Consider the following 21,786-nt stretch of genomic DNA (forward strand, 5'->3'; position numbering starts at 1 on the left):
ATGCTTGGCCCATGTAATGAGATCTGGCCTGGGCAGATCTCATTTCATGATTCTCCTCACTTTGAGAAACTCCTCACAGAGTTATCACGATTTTTTGAGTCTACTGGTATATTTAAAAATTTTAAAATGAGTAAGGCGGCTTACAGTTATGGCAATATAAATGTTTACATATAATTGCTTTTAACTCCTTTGGCTATTCATAAGAGAATTACAGTGTTTATAAAACTATTACTCATATGAACTTCAGTAAGAGGACACAAGCTTACAGGGTTGTAGGATGACTATCTTTACTCTGTCTGCCAGAGTATATTGTGGCCATATGTGTGTAAGTTTATTTGGGGATACCATCAAATGGCTTAAGTTCAGGACCTTTGTGAATGTGACTCCAAACCAAATGGTACTCCTATCTACTCCAGATTTGCTCTTCTTTCATTCCTTGAAAGGATTTGAGGCTGGAGGTACAGGCTCTTCAAGGATTTCATTAAACTTACGTGATTCTGTATAGGTTCCCATTTCAAAACCCAGTTAAATTACATAAGTTAGGTATGTTCCTTTAAAAACTCCCTTTGACTTGATACGGATGATTAAGCAAATTCCGTGCCTAACACTGTGCTAGGGCTCCCCAGAGAACATGAAACTAATCAAGGTGTAGGCCGCTGCTTCTACCAAGTTCCCAGTTGGTACAACTCATTGGTCATAATCACCTTGTGTTGTATGAGCTTTTTTTTTCTTTCTTCAGCTGTGGGTTGTAGACATTTGAGTGGTACTGCTCACAGCCCTGCACCTTGTTGGGCCTCCTCCATGTGTACTGATTCTAGAATTCCTCCTCTACTTGCGGCTTTTATGGTTTCCACATGCCTTTCAATAATGCCGGCTGTTTCCGCTCCTGCTGCTCTGCTGGCGTTGCCTAAGGTGCATGTGGCCTCCACTAAGCGTGAAGGCTTTTAAAGAAACTTTTACTTCCATAATGTACTTTTTAGTGTTTTCAATTTCACAGCCCCATTGCTGTTTGGGAAGCAAATGATTTATGAGGAGTTTCCAGAGAATTGATTTCTTGAGATCTGGGTGATCCTTGGCAATGGGATAGGGTTTTTCTGCCTAGTTACTACAGAGTAAAAACAGAAGAAAACAAATTGAAATCCTGACTTGAGAGAAGTTTTATTTATGTGGCTTTGACTGATCAAATAAAATCAGTGAAATTTAGTTATTTTATTTTTGGAACCTTGGAATTCACCCAGATACTCCTGATTGAAGAAAAGGATGTTTTTTGTTTGTTTTTGGAACCGTCACTTTTATATATCAGAGAAAATTGGAAGCTGAAAAGCTTTACCTTTCCTTTGTCATCTTTGTGTTATTTAAAGGACTGGATTTTTTTCGTATTTTTTAAAAAATGGGTTATTTCCGCAAATTTTATAAATTTAAGATGGGCAATTTATTTTTTTAAGTTTATGATTGACATAACTGTACATATTTATGGGGTACAGCATGATGTTTCAATAGATGTATATACTGTGAACTGATTAAATCAGAGTAATTAGCATATCCATCACCTCAAACATTATGTCTTGGAGATCAGAACACTCATAAATCCCTCTTCTAGCTTTTTTTTTTTTTTTTTTTTTTTTTGAGACAAAGTCTCACTCTGTCACCCAGGCTGGAGTGCAGTGGGGCAATCTTGGCTCACTGCAACCTCCACCTTCAGGGTTCAAGAGATTCTCATGCCTCAGCCTCCAGAGTAGCTAGCATTACAGGTGCCGCCACCATGCTGGACTAATTTTTGTATTTTTAATAGAGACGGGGTTTCACCATGTTGGCCAGGCTGGTCTCAAACTCCTAACCTCAGGTGATCCACCTGCCTTGGCCTCCCAAAGTGGGGTTATAGCTTCTAGCTATTTTAAAATATACAATATGCCATTGTTTAGTCATCCTGCTTTGCAACAGACCACCAGAACGCATTCCTCCTATCTCACTACAGTCTCTCATCATCTCCTCACTCACCACTCCCCATCCTTTGGTAACCACTATTCTACTCTCTACTTCTATGAGAACAATGTTTTAGATTCCACATATGAGTGAGATCATGAGATATTTGTCTTTCTGTGGCTAGTTATTTCACTTAACGTAATGTCTCCCAGGTTCATCCATGTTGCCACAAATGCCAGGATTTTATTCTTTTTTATGGCTGAATGGTATTTCATTGTGTATATACAGGCTATATTTTCTTTATCAATTGAAGTATTGATAGATATTTAAGTTGATTCCATATTTTGGCTATTGTGAATAGTGCTGCAATGAACATGGGAGTGCACATATCTCGTCTACATACTGATTTCATTTCCTTTGGATATATACCCAGCAGTGGGATTGCTGGATCATATGGTAGTTCTATTTTTAACTTTTTGAGGAACCATCATACTGGTTTCTGTAATGGCTGTGCAAATTTGCATTTTCACTAGCAGTGTGTAAGAGTTCCCGTTTCTCCACATCTTTGTCAACACTTATCTTTTGATTTTTTGACAGTAGCCACTCTGACTGGAGTGAGTTGATGTCTCACTGAAGTTTTGATTTGCATTTCCCTGATGAGTGATGTTGGGCACCTGTTCATATAGCACCTGGTGCCTTATTCTGTCCGTTTGGTGAGGTTGTGGTTCCCTGAATGTTATTATTGACGCTTGTGGGCATGTGATAAGTCTGTGTATCGAAAGACTAGGTATTTATTCCAGTCTGCAAAAACTGAGTTTGTCCCCATCCTTCCAGAACCTCTAAGCCTTCTGTTACCGTCTCTGAGCCTTGAAGAGGCGCTGAGCCTTCCAGAACCTCTAAGCCTTTTGTTACCGTCTCTGAGCCTCTGTCACTGCCGCTGTTGTAGCACTAGATGGCACCATAAGCCCACGTTTGCCACAAGTCCCTGGTTTGTGTGTTGCCACATTTTCAGCACTAGAGGGCGCTCTGAGCCCAGGTGTGCCTGTGACCCTGTTTCTGAGAGACCTAAAAAGCTTCGGGGAGTTTCCGCCTTGGGCTGGGGCGTGTCCAGATGCTCCATTCCGGCGCTGGAGGGTTCTGGCTAGTTTTGGGCCTCACTGTGGTGGGCCCAGCACTGGGATCCAAGGTAACTTCTTGAGTCTACTTCTCTCTCCTTTCCCCAAGCAGACGCTGCCTCTCTTTGTGCCCGGCGGCCTGGGGTTGGGGGAGGGATGGGACGGCAGCGCCGCGGCCACCACGGCTGACCGACGCTGGGTCACACCCGGAGTCCGCAGCCTCCGAAGCCAGCCCAGCACAGGGCTACTCCTGAGGCCCACGCGGCTGTGGCCTGCCTGCCACCGAGGCAGCTGGCGCCCAGGCGGCCCAGAGCACGAGGCCGCCACACCGGGCGCGGGTCCCCCAAGTGACTCCGTCCACAGGCTCTGGCCTGGCCTGGGGTTATCTGGTTCTGCCACACAGAGGAAACCAGCCAATGTCGGGTTTCACGGTGGCTCGTCGGGGCCAGTGTTGAGTTCCAAGACGAAGTCCTGCACTGAGCGCTTTCCCCTTCAGCGGACGGAGTCGCTCTTTGCACTGTGCTGCCCAGGTTTGGGGGCGGGATGGTGGACGCAGCACCGTGGCCACCAAGGCTGACGTTAAGCTGGATCGCACCCACAGTGCTTGGCTTGGACCGGCACATCCCCAGCCTGCCTGCCTCTGTTTCCCTTGTGGCCGAAGTCCCTAGAGACGCCCTCAGTGGTGCAGGCCGACCATGAGCCCTTCCTACCAGGACCGAGGCCTGGCACCCGGGAGGGTCCAGACGCTCCATCTGCGGGCCCTGGCCTGGGATGGGGACCTGGGATTCTGCCCGGTACCATGCTCCACGTCAAACTCCTGCATTCCCTCCACTCTCCCTCCTTGAAGCAAGCAATGCCTCTGTCCAAGCTTCCAGGCTTGGAATTAGGGAAGGGTGAAGCAGGCAGTGAGACTCTGTCCTTCCTACCCTCTTCAATGTGTCTTTTCTTATTACTGTGCTAAAACCAGGCACTGATATCTCTGACCTGGTTTCCTTAGCTCTTGTGAAGGTACCTTCCGGCATGGGTACGTGTTCAAGAGGATGTTTCTGTGGGGAGTGATCACTGGAGCATTCTTTTTGGCCATCTTGCTCCACCCCCAATTTTTCAGACTCCTGGACTCTTACAGTCAAAATGAAGCTTCAAAACCACTTTCTTTGGTTTCTAGCTTTTTCCTTGTGAGAGATACCCGTTGCTACCCAGAACTCTATGATTGGAAAGCTTTAAATCTATCAAAAAAATCATTGGATGAATTAACCAAATGCATGCAGAGTTGCTGATCTAACTTGTTACCAAAAAGAATAGCTTAACACAGAGAAACTTTTTCTAGTGGGCTTTTAAGGGTTGATGACAAATAAATTAAAAATTAAAAAAAAATGACAAAATAAATTAAAAATTAAAATTTGATGACAAATAAATTAAGGGTTGATGACAAATAAATTAAATTATTAAATTATTTAATGAATTACTTTCAAAATGCAGAAAATATCAACGACCCCTATACCTCCAGCATCTCCGGTTTTATGAACCACTGATAGAGTTTGTTCAACCATTATAGGGGATAAAAATTGAGGTCTCAGAAATACTAAATAATGTTAGCAAATGTCACGTAGCGATTTTCTTTTCAAAATCAATTGGAGTGATGTCATTAATATGCAGTAATTATAGCTCTTGTAGCCTTTCAGTTGGGGTGTAGCCCAGAGTTTGCATGATTTATATTGAACTGTCAAAAAAAGTAAGCCCGAGTCTTTCAGTCTCTCTCTCTCCCTCACCACACCCTCCCACCCTTTTTTCACCTCTTATCTCTTATATTCTATCATTTTAGTGCCATTATATGTATTTATGTTTTAAGTTCATATTGACATCCTCCCAGTGACAGTAGTACAGGAAATGATGCAGGCGCAAGGTGCTTACAGTCTGGAGGAAAGGGTGTGAAGCAAGAATGAGAAAGCCTGAAGGAACCATGCAGACATACTGTGAGTCTTTCTCTGGGGCTGTGTGGCCTAATGTCTCTGCGTTTCTTGGGCTCCTGCTTCATCCCTTTCTTCCTGCAGACTCTCTCCACTTGCTCTCAGTGCAGTGAAAAAGGTGGCTGTCCTTCAGGTCAGGTGCTCTACACAGAATGATCAGAGCTTTGGTATCAACTCCTTATTCATAAGAGAGAAAATCTGATTTGCTTTCTTGGGATAGGTGGCTGGGGGTGTTCCTGGGAAAATCTCAGAGGAGGGGAATTGTGGATCCTTCTCTCCCTTCCAAGGCATCTGTGTCATGGGTTTAGTGCTCTACAGTTCACAGAGTGCTTTCCCAAACATTAATTACTCCCGTTTTCACTGCAAACTTGAGAGTGGATGTTACTAGTGCATTCCTTGTACACAGGAGGAAACTGAGGGTTACAGGGATTAGAGAGTGTACTAGTTTTTTAGGCTGCAGTAACAAAGTGTCATAAACAGAGTGGCTTAAAACAAAAGAAATTTATTGTCTGTCAGTTCCAGAAGTCCTAAATCAAAGTATCAATAGAGTAGGTTCCTTTTAAGGTCTCTGAGGGCAAATCTGTTCCAGGCTCCTCTCCTGGCTTCTGGTAGTGGCTGGTCATCCTTGGCATTCCCTGGCTTGTAGCTGCGTCACCCCAATCTTGCCTCTGTCTTTTTTTTTTTTTTTTTTTTATTATACTTTAAGTTCTAGGGTACATGTGCATAACGTGCAGGTTTGTTACATATGTATACTTATGCCATGTTGGTGTGCTGCACCCATCAACTCGTCAGCACCCATCAATTCATCATTTATATCATGTATAACTCCCCAATGCAATCCCTCCCTCCTCCCCCCTCCCCCCTCCCCATGATAGGCCCCAGTGCGTGATGTTCCCCTTCCCGAGTCCAAGTGATCTCATTATTCAGTTCCCACCTATGAGTGAGAACATGCAGTGTTTGGTTTTCTGTTCGTGTGATAGTTTGCTAAGAATGATGGTTTCCAGCTGCATCCATGTCCCTACAAAGGATGCAAACTCATCCTTTTTTATGGCTGCAGAGTATTCCATGGTGTATATGTGCCACATTTTCTTAATCCAGTCTGTCACAGATGGACATTTGGGTTGATTCCAAGTCTTTGCTATTGTGAATAGTGCCGCAATAAACATACGTGTGCATGTGTCTTGGTAGTAGAATAATTTATAATCCTTTGGGTATATACCCAGTAGTGGGATGGCTGGGTCATATGGTACATCTAGTTCTAGATCCTTGAGGAATTGCCATACTGTTTTCCATAATGGTTGAACTAGTTTACAATCCCACCAACAGTGTAAAAGTGTTCCTATTTCTCCACATCCTCTCCAACACCTGTTGTTTCCTGACTTCTTAATGATTGCCATTCTAACTGGTGTGAGATGGTATCTCATTGTGGTTTTGATTTGCATTTCTCTGATGGCGAGTGATGATGAGCATTTTTTCATGTGTCTGTTGGCTGTATGAATATCTTCTTTTGAGAAATGTCTGTTCATATCCTTTCCCCACTTTTTGATGGGGTTGTTTGTTTTTTTCTCGTATATTTGTTTGAGTTCTTTGTAGATTCTGGATATTAGCCCTTTGTCAGATGAGTAGGTTGCAAAAATTTTCTCCCATTCTGTAGGTTGCCTGTTCACTCTGATGGTAGTTTCTTTTTTTTTTTTATTTTTATTTTATTTTATTTTTTTTATCAATTCATCATTTATATCATGTATAACTCCCCAATGCAATCCCTCCCTCCTCCCCCCTCCCCCCTCCCCATGATAGGCCCCAGTGCGTGACGTTCCCCTTCCCGAGTCCAAGTGATCTCATTGTTCAGTTCCCACCTATGAGTGAGAACATGCGGTGTTTGGTTTTCTGTTCTTGTGATAGTTTGCTAAGAATGATTGTTTCCAGCTGCATCCATGTCCCTACAAAGGACGCAAACTCATCCTTTTTTATGGCTGCATAGTATTCCATGGTGTATATGTGCCACATTTTCTTAATCCAGTCTGTCACAGATGGACATTTGGGTTGATTCCAAGTCTTTGCTATTGTGAATAGTGCCGCAATAAACATACGTGTGCATGTGTCTTTGTAGTAGAATAATTTATAATCCTTTGGGTATATACCCAGTAGTGGGATGGCTGGGTCATATGGTACATCTAGTTCTAGATCCTTGAGGAATTGCCATACTGTTTTCCATAATGGTTGAACTAGTTTACAATCCCACCAACAGTGTAAAAGTGTTCCTATTTCTCCACATCCTCTCCAACACCTGTTGTTTCCTGACTTCTTAATGATTGCCATTCTAACTGGTGTGAGATGGTATCTCATTGTGGTTTTGATTTGCATTTCTCTGATGGCCAGTGACGATGAGCATTTTTTCATGTGTCTGTTGGCTGTATGAATATCTTCTTTTGAGAAATGTCTGTTCATATCCTTTCCCCACTTTTTGATGGGGTTGTTTGTTTTTTTCTCGTATATTTGTTTGAGTTCTTTGTAGATTCTGGATATTAGCCCTTTGTCAGATGAGTAGGTTGCAAAAATTTTCTCCCATTCTGTAGGTTGCCTGTTCACTCTGATGGTAGTTTCTTTTGCTGTGCAAAAGCTCCTTAGTTTAATTAGATCCCATTTGTCAATTTTGGCTTTTGCTGCCGTTGCTTTTGGCGTTTTAGACATGAAGTCCTTGCCCATGCCTATGTCCTGAATGGTGCTACCTAGATTTTCTTCTAGGGTTTTTATGGTATTAGGTCTAACATTTAAGTCTCTAATCCATCTTGAATTAATCTTCGTATAAGGGGTAAGGAAAGGATCCAGTTTCAGCTTTCTACTTATGGCTAGCCAATTTTCCCAGCACCATTTATTAAATAGGGAATCCTTTCCCCATTTCTTGTTTCTCTCAGGTTTGTCAAAGATCAGATGGCTGTAGATGTGCGGTATTATTTCTGAGGACTCTGTTCTGTTCCATTGGTCTATAGCTCTGTTTTGGCACCAGTACCATGCTGTTTTGGTTACTGTAGCCTTGTAGTATAGTTTGAAGTCAGGTAGCGTGATGCCTCCAGCTTTGTCCTTTTGACTTAGGATTGACTTGGCAATGCGGGCTCTTTTTTGGTTCCATATGAACTTTAAAGCAGTTTTTTCCAATTCTGTGAAGAAACTCATTGGTAGCTTGATGGGGATGGCATTGAATCTATAAATAACCTTGGGCAGTATGGCCATTTTCACGATATTGATTCTTCCTATCCATGAGCATGGTATGTTCTTCCATTTGTTTGTGTCCTCTTTGATTTCACTGAGCAGTGGTTTGTAGTTCTCCTTGAAGAGGTCCTTTACATCCCTTGTAAGCTGGATTCCTAGGTATTTGATTCTCTTTGAAGCAATTGTGAATGGAAGTTCATTCCTGATTTGGCTCTCTGCTTGTCTGTTACTGGTGTATAAGAATGCTTGTGATTTTTGCACATTAATTTTGTATCCTGAGACTTTGCTGAAGTTGCTTATCAGCTTAAGGAGATTTTGGGCTGAGACGATGGGGTTTTCTAAATATACAATCATGTCATCTGCAAACAGGGACAATTTGACTTCTTCTTTTCCTAACTGGATACCCTTGATTTCTTTCTCTTGCCTGATTGCCCTAGCCAGAACTTCCAACACTATGTTGAATAGGAGTGGTGAGAGAGGGCATCCCTGTCTTGTGCCAGTTTTCAAAGGGAATTTTTCCAGTTTTTGCCCATTCAGTATGATATTAGCTGTGGGTTTGTCATAAATAGCTCTTATTATTTTGAGGTACGTTCCATCAATACTGAATTTATTGAGCGTTTTTAGCATGAAGGGCTGTTGAATTTTGTCAAAAGCCTTTTCTGCATCTATTGAGACAATCATGTGGTTCTTGTCTTTGGTTCTGTTTATATGCTGGATTACATTTATTGATTTGCGAATGTTGAACCAGCCTTGCATCCCAGGGATGAAGCCCACTTGATCATGGTGGATAAGCTTTTTGATGTGCTGCTGAATCCGGTTTGCCAGTATTTTATTGAGAATTTTTGCATCAATGTTCATCAGGGATATTGGTCTAAAATTCTCTTTTTTTGTTGTGTCTCTGCCAGGCTTTGGTATCAGGATGATGTTGGCCTCATAAAATGAGTTAGGGAGGATTCCCTCTTTTTCTATTGATTGGAATAGTTTCAGAAGGAATGGTACCAGCTCCTCCTTGTACCTCTGGTAGAATTCAGCTGTGAATCCATCTGGTCCTGGACTTTTTTTGGTGGGTAGGCTATTAATTGTTGCCTCAATTTCAGAGCCTGCTATTGGTCTATTCAGGGATTCAACTTCTTCCTGGTTTAGCCTTGGGAGAGTGTAAGTGTCCAGGAAATTATCCATTTCTTCTAGATTTTCTAGTTGATTTGCGTAGAGGCGTTTATAGTATTCTCTGATGGTAGTTTGTATTTCTGTGGGGTCAGTGGTGATATCCCCTTTATCATTTTTTATTGCATCTATTTGATTCCTCTCTCTTTTCTTCTTTATTAGCCTTGCTAGCGGTCTGTCAATTTTGTTGATCTTTTCAAAAAACCAACTCCTGGATTCATTGATTTTTTTGGAGGGTTTTTTGTGTCTCTATCTCCTTCAGTTCGGCTCTGATCTTAGTTATTTCTTGCCTTCTGCTAGCTTTTGAATGTGATTGCTCTTGCCTCTCTAGTTCTTTTAATTGTGATGTTAGAGTGTCAATTTTAGATCTTTCCTGCTTTCTCTTGTGGGCATTTAGTGCTATAAATTTCCCTCTACACACTGCTTTAAATGTGTCCCAGAGATTCTGGTATGTTGTATCTTTGTTCTCATTGGTTTCAAAGAACATCTTTATTTCCGCTTTCATTTCGTTATGTACCCAGTAGTCATTCAGGAGCAGGTTGTTCAGTTTCCATGTAGTTGAGCGGTTTTGATTGCGTTTCTTAGTCCTGAGTTCTAGTTTGATTGCACTGTGGTCTGAGAGACAGTTTGTTATAATTTCTGTTCTTTTACATTTGCTGAGGAGTGCTTTACTTCCAATTATGTGGTCAATTTTGGAATAAGTGCGATGTGGTGCTGAGAAGAATGTATATTCTGTTGATTTGGGGTGGAGAGTTCTATAGATGTCTATTAGGTCCGCTTGGTGCAGAGATGAGTTCAATTCCTGGATATCCTTGTTAACTTTCTGTCTTGTTGATCTGTCTAATGTTGACAGCGGAGTGTTGAAGTCTCCCATTCTTATTGTATGGGAGTCTAAGTCTCTTTGTAAGTCTCTAAGGACTTGCTTTATGAATCTGGGTGCTCCTGTATTGGGTGCATATATATTTAGGAGAGTTAGCTCTTCCTGTTGAATTGATCCCTTTACCATTATGTAATGGCCTTCTTTGTCTCTTTTGATCTTTGATGGTTTAAAGTCTGTTTTATCAGAGACAAGGATTGCAACCCCTGCTTTTTTTTGTTCTCCATTTGCTTGGTAGATCTTCCTCCATCCCTTTATTTTGAGCCTATGTATGTCTCTGCATGTGAGATGGGTCTCCTGAATACAGCAGACTGATGGGTCTTGCCTCTTTATCCAGTTTGCCAGTCTGTGTCTTTTAATTGGAGCATTTAGTCCATTAACATTTAAGGTTAATATTGTTATGTGTGAACTTGATCCTGCCATTATGATATTAACTGGTTATTTTGCTCGTTAGTTGATGCAGTTTCTTCCTAGCCTCGATGGTCTTTACATTTTGGCATGTTTTTGCGATGGCTGGTACCGGTTGTTCCTTTCCATGTTTAGGGCTTCCTTCAGGGTCTCTTGTAAGGCAGGCCTGGTGGTGACAAAATCTCTAAGCATTTGCTTATCTGTAAAGGATTTTATTTCTCCTTCACTTATGAAACTTAGTTTGGCTGGATATGAAATTCTGGGTTGAAAATTCTTTTCTTTAAGAACGTTGAATATTGGCCCCCACTCTCTTCTGGCTTGTAGAGTTTCTGCCGAGAGATCTGCTGTTAGTGCCTCTGTCTTTATGTGTTGGTCTTCCTTCCTGTGTCTCTGTCCAGATTTCCCTCATCTCATAAGGCTACTAGTCATATTGTATTAAGGGCCCACCCTAGCCTAGTAAGACTTCATAACTTACCTAACTACGTCTACAAAGATCCCATTTCCAAATAATGTTTTCACATTCTGAGGAACTATGAGTGAGGACTTTAACCTGTCTTTCTGGGGGAACACAATTCAATACATAATAGATAGTTTGCTCCAACTTTGGACTCAAACTCAGAACTCCTGAGTTTTTAATGGGAATCATTCTTTCCCTGGTTGATTGGGCAATATTAAAGCAGAAAACGACCATGGCTAATTAGCTGTCTTCTATTTGTCATCCAATCAAGCAGTTATTCGAAATAAACAAAGCCACTGGCTACTTTATCACTTACATACTTAATCTTATAAGATGTGAGGGCAGGAGTTTGGAAAGAAAAAATTTTTGGTCAAACAGATAGTTGTTCTATCTTTCATGAAGGAAAATAAAATGATAAAAGAGTAAAAGTAAATCTTTACATGGGGATTGATACAATAAATATATTGGATGTTGTTGCTGAATGGTTTCTATAAAGTGCCTTGATAATTTACTTTTGAGTTTATTACAGTTTTCCTTGGCCCACCCATAGGCTTACTGGATGCTTAAAAAGAAAACAAATTCAGATTCATTTTATGAGGCTAGAAAACAAATCCTCTAATTATTAGCACAGGTCAAAAGGAAAAAATGGAAGTGACACTAGTTGCCGAGTTCTCTCTTCTCCTGCAGTTGGTCCTAGAATAGAAATTATTATTTTTCTATGATGGGTCAGGGCTAGAGTGACCATATAATTTATCATCCAAACTGGGAGTCTTTAGAAAATGAAAGAGGTGATAAAAATCATTTAAAATTATATTCTCCAAAAATATTTGCTGACCATTGGATTGTTTTATTTTATTGGTGAATTTATATAACTGATCCATTCAAAAGCTATTTAAAAAATCTATTAAAAAATAAGTCACATATCTGTGAATTGTAAACCAAAATAAAAAACTTAATATTCAAAGATCTGAATATTTAAAAACACTACAAGCCGTATAATTCTTCCTGGTATATATTCATATATGTTCATCAGTTTCTTAGCTGTTTTTCTCTAGTACTGTGTCACTGGAATTTTTCTGAAGAATTTTTTTAATATAGTCTTATTTTTAAGATTATTTTAAACAGACTGCCTTTCGTCTTCTTTAAAGTTGTGTCTTATGGTAATAAGTTGGCAATTGTTGCTTTTTTCAATTGATCTTCTTGGTAGAGTATAATATTTTCCATCAATAAAATAAAATAATTTCTCTGCAGATGCTAAGGTATTTGGTAAAACAATAGCAAATTCAACTAAATGGTGCACACTTTCACTACTTTTTTGGTATTTAAATGTGTAGAAAGTTTAACCTAAGTATTTTTAATTTTACAGATACTTTTGCTAGTATTTTGCTGAGAATTTTTACATCTATGTTCATCAGTGATATTGGCCTGTGGTTTTCTTTTTTGTTATGTCTGTCTGGTTTTACTATTAGGTTAGTACTGGCCTCATAAAATGAATCTAGAAGTATTCCTTACTCTTCAAGTTTTTTTGCATAGTTTGAATAGAATTGGTATTAGTTCTCCTTTAATGTTTCTTAGAATTAAATAGTGAAAACATCAGGTCCTGAACCTTTCTTTGATGGGAGATGTTTTATTATGGCTTGGTTCCATTAGTTGTTTTTGGTTTGTTGAGATTTTCTATTTCTTCCTGGTTCAATCTTGGTAGGTTGTTGTGTCCAGGAATTTATCCATTTCTTCTAGTAGGAAATACTTCCAGATTCATTTTATGAGGCCATTACTAACCTAATAGTGAAACCAGACAAAGACATAACAAAAAAGAAAACCCCAGGCCAATATCATTGATGAACATAGATGTAAAAATTCTCAGCAGAATACTAGCAAACCAAATTCAACAGCATATTAGGAAGACCATTCACCATGATCAAATGGGTTTCATCCTAGAGATGCAAGAATGGTTCAATGTATGCAACTCTATAAACATGATAAATCACATTAACAGAATCAAGAACATAAATTGCATTCAATAAAATTCAACATCTTTTATGATAAAACCCTTATTAAAATGGATATAGAAGGAAATACCTCAAAATAATAAAGTATATGTGACAAACCTATAGCTAACATTGTACCATACAGAGAAAAATTGAAGGCCTTTTCTCTAAGGACTGAAACAAGACAAAGATGCCCATGTTCACAACTGTTATTTAACATAATACTGGAAGTTCTGGCCAGAGCAATTAATCAAGAGAAAGAAATAAAGGGCATCCAAGTTGGAAATGAAAAAATCAAATTAGCCTTGTTTACAGACAACATGATCTTATATTTGGAAAAACCTAAAGACTCACCAAAAAACTATTAGAACTGATAAATGTAGTAAAATTTCAGTATACAAAATCAACACACAAAAATTAGTAGCATTTATATATGCCAATAACAAATAATCTGAAAAAAATAGAGAAAGCAATCCCATTTACAATAGCTACAAAGAATATGAAACACTTGGAAATCAATATAACCAAATAAGTGAAAGATCTATACAAGGAAAACTACAAAACTCAAACAAAAGGAATTAAAGCAGTTGAAGAGGACACAAAAACTAGAAAGATATTCAATGTTCAGGGATTGGAAGAATTAATAGCGTTAAAAGGCCAAAATCACCCAAGGCAATTTAAAGATTTGGTGCAATCCCTATCAAAATACCAATGACATTCTTCCCACAAATAGAAAAAAATCGTAAAATTTATATGAAACCACAAAAGATCCCAAATAGCTAAAGCAATCCTCAGCAAAAAGAACAAATCTGAAAGCATCACAATACCTGACTTTAAAATTTACTACAAAGCTGTAGTAAGCAAAACAGCATGACACTGGCATGAAAACAGATGCATATTCCAGTGGAACATGATAGAGAACCCAGAAATAAATCCATGCATTTGAAGCCAATTTATCCTCAACTGTGGTGCCAAGAACATACAATGGGGAAAGGACAGTCATGTCAGTAAATGGGAAAACTGGATAACTATATGCAGAGGAATGAAACTAGACCTAATTTCTCACAACACTCAATTCAAAATGAATTGAAGACTTAAATCTAAAACCTGAAAATATGAAACCAGTAGAAGGAAACATTGGGAAGCACTTTAGGACACTAGTGTAGGCAAAGACTTTTATGTTCTGTAAGACAGAACTCAAAGGCACAGGCAACCAAAGCAAAAATAGACAAATGGGATTATAACAAGCTAAAAAGCTTCTGCACAGCAAAGGAAACAATCAATAAACTGAAGACACAACCTACAGAATGAGAGAAAATATGTGCAAACTGTCCATCTGACAAGGAATTAGTAACCAGAATATACAGCGAACTCAAACAACTCAGTGGCAAAAACAATCTGATTAAAAAATGGGCAAAAGGTCTGAACAAACACTTTTCAAAAGAAGCCATACAAATGGCCAACTGGTTAACAACAACAACAAAATATTCAATATAACTACTCATCAGAGAAATGCAAATCAATGCCATGATGAGATATTATCTCACCCCAGTTAAGATGGCCTGTATCGGCCGGGCGCGGTGGCTCAAGCCTGTAATCCCAGCACTTTGGGAGGCCGAGACGGGCGGATCACAATGTCAGGAGATCGAGACCATCCTGGCTAATACGGTGAAACCCCGTCTCTACTAAAGAATACAAAAAACTAGCCGGGCGACGAGGCGGGCGCCTGTAGTCCCAGCTACTTGGGAGGCGGAGGCAGGAGAATGGCGTAAACCTGGGAGGCGGAGCTTGCAGTGAGCTGAGATCCAGCCACCGCACTCCAGCCTGGGTGACAGAGCCAGACTCCGTCTCAAAAAAAAAAAAAAAAAAAAAAAAGGCCTGTATCAAAAAGTCAGAGAGTAACAGATGCTGGTGAGGATGTGCAGAAAGGAGGCACTCATATACTGTTGGTGGGAATGTAAATTAGTACAGCCACTATGGAGAACAGCATGGAGATTCCTTAAAAAACTGAAAATAGAACTACTATGTGACCCAGCAGTCTCACTACTAGGTATACAGTAAAAGAAGGAAAATCAATATATCAAAGAGACATCTGCACTCCCATGTTCATTGTGGTACTATTCATAATATCCATAATATGGAATCAACCTAAGCACCCAACAATGAACGAATGGATAAAGAAAATGTGGTGTATACACACAACAGAATGTTATTGAGTCATGAAAAGAATGAAATCCTGTCATTTGCAGCAACATGCATAAAACTGGAAGCCATTAATATTAAGTGCAATAAGCCAAGCACAGAAAAACAAATATCACATGATTTCATATATGGAAGGTAAAAAAGTGAGTATCATGAAGATAGAGAGTAGAATGGTAGTTATCAGAGGCTGGGAAAGATAGTGGGTAGAGGAAGAGGAAGGGAAAAGAAAAGAAAAGAATGTAAATTTAAAAATAAATAAATAATTTCAAAAAAAGAAAAACCCATCCCATTTACAATAGCATAAAAATTACTTAGGAATAAGTTTAATGAAGGAGGTAAAAGATCAACACACTGAGAACTATAAAACATTGATGAAAGAAATTGAAGACACAAAAATAAAAAGGTATTCTATGTTCATGAATTAAAAGAATTAATGTTGTTCAACTGGCCATATTACTCAAAGTGATCTACAGATTCAGTGAAATTCCTATTAAAATTTCAATGGCATTTTTTACAGAAATAGAAAGAAAATTCCTGAAATTTGTATGGAACTATAAAAGAACCCAAATAGCCAAAGCAATCTTGAGCAAAAAGAACAAAGCTAGAAGCATCAACTACCTGATATCAAAATATACCACAAAGCTAGAGTAAGCAAAACAGCATGGCACTGGCATAAAAAAAGACAAATAGAAAAATGGAGATGGACAGGGAACGCAGAAATAAATCCATGCATTTACAGCCAGTTGATCTTCAATAAAGTTGCTCTGAACACACAATTGGGAAAGGATAATCCTTTAAATAAATGGTGTTGTGACAACTGAATATCCACATATGCAAGAATGAAATTGGACCCTTATCTCACAACATATACAAAAATTAGCTCAACGTCAATTAAAGACTTAAATTTAAGGCCTGAAACTCTAAAACTGCTATAAGAAAACATAGGATAAAAGCTCCATGACTTTGGTCTGGGCAATAAGTTGTTGGATGTGACCCCAAATGCACAGACAACAAAAGTGAAAATAGACAAATTGGAATATGTCAAACTAAAAAGCTTCTGCACAGTAAAGGAAACAATAAAGAGAGTGAAGAGACAAACTCCAAACTGGGAGGAAATATTTGCAAATCATATTTCTTATAAGGGGTTAATAGCAAAAATATATAAGGAACTCAAACACCTCGGTAGCAAGAAAACAAATAACCTAATTTTAAAAATGGGCAAAGGATCTGAAGAGACATTGCTCAAAAGAAGACATACAGATGGCCAATAGGTGTATGAAAAAGTGCTCAACCTCACTAATTATCAGGGAAATGCAAGTTAAAACCACAAAGAGATATCACCTCATATGAGTTAGAATGACTATTATCAAAAAGACAAAAGATAACAAATGTTGGTGAGGATTTGGAGAAAAAGAAATCCTTATGCATTGTTGGTGAGAATTTAAATTAGTATGGCAATTATAGAAAACAGTATGGAGGTTCCTCAAAATTTAAAAATAGAACTACCATATAGTCTAGCAGCTTTACTACTGGGTGTATATCCTCTACAACAGGACGGCTTAGTCTCAATTTTTATGTGTTTTTTAAATATATCCAAGCTATAATTTCTCACATTTGCCATTGAGCCCTCCCTCTCTACACCTTGCACCTTTGTGTAGCTTGAAGATTTTAGCACAAATCATGGGGCTTGTCCACCCACTGGCCAGCAGTAGCATTAGATGCTTCTCCCCCTACACCTGTGGCTGCAACAAGGTACTAATCTCTGGGTGCTAGTGGCAGAGCACACTTTGTGTTATCAGTAGGCACTCTGCCTCTGTTCCACAAAGGGACTGTCTGCAAAGGGTCAGAAAATGAAATGGGTTATCACTGTCATCTTTCAGATCTAACCAAGTATTAACGTGACTATGAGTTTTAAAAATCTATGTCTTAAATAATTATTGAGATTTCCTCATGCATTAGAGTGAGAATTCTGCTTTACTGCACATGTGTCTCACACAGTATACCAGAATATGGCAGAAGCTGGAAGTAAAAAGTGGAAATCTCTCACGTGTATTTCACCTTTTCCAAAACATACAACTGTTAAGAATGATACTTTTGTTATTACAAGATGAAAACTGGTACAAATGACAAACCAGACAAATAGACATAAACTGAAAAATGTCCCAGGGAAATGGGCATATGGTCTGTATTAGTCCATTCTCATGCAGCGATGAAGAAATACCCGAGATTGGGTAATTTATAAAAGAAGGAGGTTTAAGATTCACAGTTCCTCAGGACAAGGGAGGCCTCAGGAAACTTATAATCATGGTGGAAGTGGAAGCAAACACATCCTTCTTTACATGGTGACAGCAAGGAGAAGTGCTGAGTGAAGGTGAGGAAAAGCACTTTATAAAACCATCAGATCTCTTGAGAACTCACTCATATAATGAGAATAGCATAGAGGTAACCACCCCCATGATTCAATTACCTCCCATCAGGTCCCACCCATGACATGTGGGGATTATAAGAACTATAAGTTAAGAAGGAGCTGAAATCTAGGCAGAGGTTCCCGAATCTCAATTCTTGTCTTCTGTGCATCCACAGGACCAACACCACATGGAAGCTGCTGAGGCTTGGGGCTTGCACCCTCTGAAGCAATGGCCTGAACTGTACCTTGCCCCCTTTTAGCCATGGCTGGAGCTGAAGCAGCTGGGACACAGGGCTTTGTATCCCAAGGCTGCACAGAGCAGGGGACCCTGGGCCTGATCCATGAAAGCATTTTTCCTTTTGAGGCCTCCAGGCCTATGATGAGAGGGACTGCCCTGAAGGTCTCTGACATGGCCTGGAGACATTTTTTCCGTTATCTTGGTGATTAACATTCAGCCCCTCGTTACTTATGCAAATTTCTGCAGTGGGCTTGAATTTCTCCCCAGAAAATGGTTTTTATTTTCTGTTGCATTGTGAGGCTGCAAATTTTCCAAACTTTTATGCTCTGCTTCCTCTTGAACACTTTGTCACTTAGAAATTTCTTCCACCGGATACCCCAAATCATCTCTCTCGAGGTCAGAGTTTCACAGATCTCTAGGGCAGGGGCAAAATGTTGCAAGTCTCTTTGCTAACGCATAGCAAGAGTGACATTTACTCCAGTTTCCAACAAGTTCCTTATCTCCATCTGAGACCACCTCAGCCTGGACTTCATTGTCCATATCACTATCAGCATTTTGGTCAAAGCCAGTCAACAAGTCTCTAGGAAGTTCCAAACTTTCCCACATTGTCCTGTCTTCTGAGCCCTCCAAGTCTCTATGAAGTTCCAAATGTGCCCACATTTTCCTATCTTCTTCTGAACCCTCCCAACTGTTCCAACCTCTGCCTGTTACCCAGTTCCAAAGTTGTTTCCACATCTTTGGGTATCTTTATAGTAGCACCCCACTCTCTTGGGTACCAATTTACCATCACATGGTCACACTAGATATAGCAGACATGATGTTAATGGCTCCTAATATGGCTGTGCAAACTCCTGTCTTAATTTGGACCTGGATCTTGGTAGTAGAGTTGTACTCAGGTCACCACCACCCTAATAGGATAAATGAAAACCCTACACAGAAGCCCCCTTCTGTGACTTGACATGAGATTATTTATAGTCACTCCTAATCAGTAGTGTGGTGGTAAATGTTTACCAGCTGACGTGGGTGGTGGTGATGGTGATGCATGGGACAAGGGTGAAGAAGGGTAACACTGTGTAGTGTTTGCTGATTTCTGTGGGGTAAATACTCCTGCTGTAATTGATATCAAGCACCCAACTTGACAGTCATCAAACTTGGAGTTGGGAAGGGATGTGCACAGTTGGCTAGAGCACGGCTGCCAAGCCTCTCCCCAAATATCTGTCTAATGAAACTGAATATGCTTCCCGCTGGCCAGTCTCTCTCCCCCAAAACAGTTAACACCAGAAGTAAGAATTTTTTCTCACAGTGATTTACTTCCTCTAAGACTCAGTCAGTCATGGTGCAGTGTGGGTTTAGTTGTCTTTAGCTCAACTACTCTATCTTAGGAAGAAATTAAATAAAGTATTCTCTTCTACTTTTTGACCATTACACACCATTTATGTTCACAATATATACAGAGGCAAAATATACCACCTAAAGCATAACTCTAGTGTGTGTGATCTTCTGCCCCAGATCAATACTAAGGGAGAAAAAACCACCTGCAGATGAAGTCTCCTTTAGCATCTTCTTTTTCACATCCAGTCTTCCAAAATTATATGAAAAAAACTTTATGGAATATTCTATACAACGTTAAAGACAAAGTATTTAAACCAGAGAACACTTGTTATGTTCTAGATACCACAGGGAAAACTTTATTGACTTGAATCTCAAGTAATAAACCCTTGATATATGTGGGTTTGCTTTTTCATGTGAAAATAGAAAACTTATATTTTATGCATCAGTTATAGATATTGTTCTGCAACATTTCCTCTTAAAACAGGATGTGCCTTATGCTAATTTGCCATGAATATTTCAATATCATTTGGTAAAAGGAGCAGAGATATGACCCATGTCAGAAATACACCTCAACTTTGGGGTTGCCACATTCATCAGTGGTTTCTTTAATTACAGATTTATGAAGTGAGACCATTCTCAGCAGAACAGAAATTGAATACACCAATCAGAAAGGAGATGCTCATAGCAACCATGGAACACTGAAAATAAATAAATAGATAAAGAGCTACCAGCACCAAAACAAAAAAGGCTTCATGGTTTTATCCTATGGAGCTGTGACAAGTTGCTATTCTATCTGAAAAACTGATGGAAACTGAAATCAGCAAAAGTGAGCTGGTTATAAAATACCAGCAGACATTTATTGATGGGTGTTACTGGGACACACTCAGTCTTGAAGAGAATAGAAATGCATCAAAGTCCTACTCCAGGAATTTTTCCTGACCTTTGCTATTTAGGAATTGCCCAACCTCTGTTGTAGGTGTTCATTTATCTTTCCCATTCTCGAGTTAGTTTTATAGCACTCTTTTTTGAGTATATAATGTAGTACCCTTTATGTGTATAAGGGAGACTTCTGACAGCTTCATATATACAAGAGATCCTTCCATGGGGAAATGATTTATTGTAATGGTCTTTATGTTGTTAGAGTTAGAATTGAGACTATGCTTTTGATCTACTTTGTAGCTCCATTCTGTGAAGAGAATTCTTTCTTCAAATGTCAGAAATCTTTGCTGTCAGCAAGACCTGCCCCTCCCCAGATTTATTTTTGCTTCAGTGTATTCTATGAGAAGGAGAGAAATAGGCTCATTTTTAATGTCCCTTCCACCCCCCCCCCCCACCCTCCATTGAATAGTTGTTATTTTTCACTCTGGGATGGTCAGGAATGGGTCAAGTCTTTGTAATTCCTCTTTCCTGGGAGTATAACCACGTTCAGGGGAACAGTAGTGATTTTAATGGGGTAGGGGAGTGCATCTCCTCTTAATCTATACAGCCTCATGGCCATTTTAGAGGCAATGTAACAGGTGATTACTAACTCAGAGGTACTATTTTCCTGTACCTGGAAGGTCACTTTTGCAATACAACAGCATCAAAATGCTTAAAGGGAAGTTAAGGGAAGTGTTGAATATGTAACAGATGGGATTCAGAAACTTAAGTGAGCTTCATCTGAAGTACAAAGATTTATAAACTCTGTTTAGTTTTCCGACTCTTCCAGATGATATTGCAGAGGAACAGAGTGGGGGCTACAGTGAGAGAGGGACCAAGATTTCAGGGAATATATGTAGAAGTAGAGCCTGATTTCTGAATGTATTTAGTTTCTTGCAGCTGGTTTTGCTAAATCAGCTTCCTTAAGTTGACTGATAAAGCTCATTGCACGAAGTTTCAAAGATGTCTTTTTTTTTTTTTCTGCAGCAGAATGTCCTAAAGGAAGTTCAACTCAATTGCCTTCCTTTGAAAAGACACTGAACCAAATGATTGTTCGATGGTCCTGGAAAGAAATATTTTTTCTCATTTGAAGTTTCTACTTTAGCCTTAAAACCTAGGTTGACAGTATAAGGAATTGCCTACCCTCCTTACTTTCTCCCTGGCTGAGTTATACGGAGTCATTAGGTGCTCATTAGACTAACACAAAGGTAGATAGCACCAGCTATGGAATCCATGACTCATTTAAAAATTTCATCAGTTCTCTTTAGCTTTCTGCCTAAGTTGCAGTCTTTTCTTGTGGCAGGTGGCCGGAAACTCTAAAATATTAGGCATTAAAACTCAGGACTTAAAAAAATTAAAGCTTTTTTTTTAATTTTAAAAAACCAGATATTCTCTGATGTGAGCAGGTAACCAACTTCTCATCTTTGGCATTTGCCATCACCCTCCTTAGGATATGACTGAGACTTTTGAACCATATTGCCAGGTAGGTATTACTCTCTTCTTGCAAGTGAGGAAGCTGAGGCTTGGAGAGTCTGTAAGCAATGGAGCCAAGATTTGGAAGCCTATACTTGACACCAGAC

The sequence above is a fragment of the Rhinopithecus roxellana genome, chromosome 11 (genome assembly GCF_007565055.1).
Source record: "Rhinopithecus roxellana isolate Shanxi Qingling chromosome 11, ASM756505v1, whole genome shotgun sequence".
Classification (NCBI taxonomy): Eukaryota; Metazoa; Chordata; class Mammalia; order Primates; family Cercopithecidae; genus Rhinopithecus; species Rhinopithecus roxellana.